Below are 3,045 nucleotides of genomic sequence, written 5' to 3' on the forward strand. Positions count from 1 at the left end.
TTCACGGTTTTGTTTGTTTGTTTTGTTTCCGTGACAGGGTTTTCCCTGAAACTCTCTATCTATATTCCAGGCTGGTCTTGAACTCAAAGATCCACCTGCCTCTGACTTCCAAGTGCTAGGATTAAAGATGTGCGCTGCTGCTACCCAGCTGGGTTCACTGTTTTTTGTTTGTTTTTAAATAAATCCTGTTTTATTATGAATACAATATTTGCTTGCATTTATGGTTGCTCACCAGAAGAGGTCACCAAATCTCATTATGGATGGTTGTGAGCCACCATGTGGTTGCTGGGAATTGAATTTAGGACCTCTGGAAGAGCAGCCAGTGCTGTTAACATCTGAGCCATCTCTCCAGCCCAATTCACTGGTTTTTATTAAGTGCTAAGGGGCCTGGGTCCCATGCACAGTGTTAGAATAAAATACTAACAATGCAAAGACAATGAGGGAGAAGCTGGGACTTTCTTATCAATGACCCCATGAAGACATCAGGTCACTTTGCACTGGTTTGACACATTGAGGAAGCCATGATGGGGAGGGGTTTTGTTGAAGGAAACCAGTAGAACCAGGGGTTGTGGCATATACCTGTAATCCCAGCACTCAGAAGGCAAGGCAAGAGAATTGCTGAAGTTTCAGACTAGCTAAGAATGAGACTTTTTAAATTCTTTATTTCAAAAAATAAGGCTTGGCAAAATGGCTCAAATCGTGTCTTAGCTAAGGTTTTATTGCTGTGAAGAGACACCATGACCATGGCAGTCCCATTTAATGGAGGATGGCTTACAGTTTAAGGTGTAGTCCATTCTCATCATGGCGGCATGGTTCTGGAGAAGGGACAGTTCTACATCTTGAATCACAGGCAACAGGAGACCGTGCCACAGAGGGCATAGCTTGAGCATATATGAGACTTCAAAACCCGCTTCCACAGCAACACACTTCCTCCAACAAGGCCACACAGCTCCTAGTAGTACCACTCCCTATGGGCCAAGCATTCAAACACATGAATCTACGGAGGCCATACCTATTCAAACCACCACAAATAGTAAAGGCACTTCCCTTGCAATTCTGGTGAACTGACTTCTATCTGCAGAACCCAGGTAAACACATTTTTACGTAGTTTCTGGATAGTCAGTGTGGATTTCCCTTGACATACCAACTGTGGTGTTTTGAATAAGAATGACTCAGAGTTTAAGGGCATTGGCTGAGTTCAATTCCCAGCAACCACATGGTTGGTGGCTCCCAACCATCTGTAGTGAGATATGATGCCCTCTCTGGTGTGCAGGCAGACATGCAGATAGAACACTTGTACCAAAATAAATAAACCTAAAAAATAAAAAAAAAAAAAAAATGAAGAATGGCCCACTATAGGCTCATATATTTGAATGCTTGATCCCTTGTTGGTGGGGCTGTTGGGAGGGATGAGGAAGTGTGTCACCGAGAGGATGAACTTTGAGGTTTCAAAAACACATGCCATTCCCAGTTGCTTTCTGCCTTGTGGTTGTGTCTCAAGATGTAAGTGATCAGCTATTGCCCTATGCTTGTCTACCCACCTGCTGCCATGCTCCCCACCTAGATGGTCATGGACTAAAGCTCTGACATTTTAAGCACAAATGAGCTCTTCTGTTAAGTTGCCTTGGTCTTGGTGTCTCTTCACAGCAATAGAAAAATAAGTAAAACACCAACTATTAACTAGATAAGAATTGGAACCCCTTTCTCAATTCTAATGGGGCATGCCTCCGACCCCAGCATTTCAGGAGAAGGGGCAGGAAGATGCAGGCTATGCTGGACTACAGAGCAAGTTCCAGGCCAGTCTAATAAGACCATTTCTCTGCCCCAACCTTATCTCCTGGGATCCTGGAAATGAGTGTCTCCCAGCACTGCACACTCCTGGATATCTGTCACCTCCTGAAATTAGTATAATAGTATAATCTATACTTTTTTTTTTTTTTTTCCGAGACAGGGTTTCTCTGTTTAACAGTACTGACTGTCCTGGAACTCCCTCTGTAGACCAGGTTGGCCTCGAACTCACTGAAACCCACCTGCCTCTACCTCCCAAGTGCTGGGATTAAAGGCATGAACCACCACCGCCCGGCCTTAATCTATACTTTTTATGCCTGACAAAGTTGAGACAAGTGGCAACACAGGTTGAGGCTAAGATGACCACAGGATAAGAGACTTGGCTACAGTGGATGGAAGATTGGGGATTTAAGTATATTTTCTATTCTTTTTATAACTAAGTTCAGTTAGTACTTCCAGTGTGTGCATGGATGTGGGGCTCTCCACCGGAGCTTGAGCAATATGTCAGTGGCCATACTTCCAAAGAAAAATGACCCTTTAAAGGTCTCTTCTAGGGCTGGAGCGAAGGCTCAGCAGTTAAGAGCACTTACTCTCTGAGGACTGGTGTGTGTGTGGGGGGGCGGGGGAGGGCTCATGCCTTTAATCCCAGCACTTGGGAAGCAGAGGCAGGCAGATCTCTATGAGTTCGAGGCCAGCCTGGCCTACAGAGCAAGTTCCAGAACAACAAGGGCTACACACAGAGAAACCCTGTCTCGGAAAAAAAAAAAAAAAAAAAAAAACACCACACCCAGCTCTTTTAAATATTTATAGAAAGATTGTAAAGGAAGGATTATGAAGCCTTTCCCAGCAGCGATAGTGCAGAAATCTGAACTTTGGGCAAAGTCTGTTTTGAGACTGGCCTGGAACTTGTGTAGAGTAGGCTGTCCTCAAACTCATAATCACCTGTTTCTGCCTCCAGATTGCGGGCATGGGCCACCACACCTGGCCCTGATGCTGTCTTATTTTTTTCCCCTGGATCCTTGTGAAGGTTATGCATGTATGGCAAGTTGCTCCTGGGGAGGAAAAAATTTTTTTAGAGACAAGGTTTCTCTGTGTAGCTTTGGAGTTGGCCTTGAACTCACAGAGATCTGCCTGCCTCTGCCTTGAGTGCTAGGATTAAACGTGTATGCCACCACCACCCCACTGCTTCTTAGAAAATTTAGTACCTCTATTACTTGGCCTCCTCTTCCACCTCCTCCTCTTCCTCCTCCTAACACC

Source organism: Cricetulus griseus, chromosome 2 (genome assembly GCF_003668045.3).
Source record: "Cricetulus griseus strain 17A/GY chromosome 2, alternate assembly CriGri-PICRH-1.0, whole genome shotgun sequence".
Taxonomy (NCBI): Eukaryota; Metazoa; Chordata; class Mammalia; order Rodentia; family Cricetidae; genus Cricetulus; species Cricetulus griseus.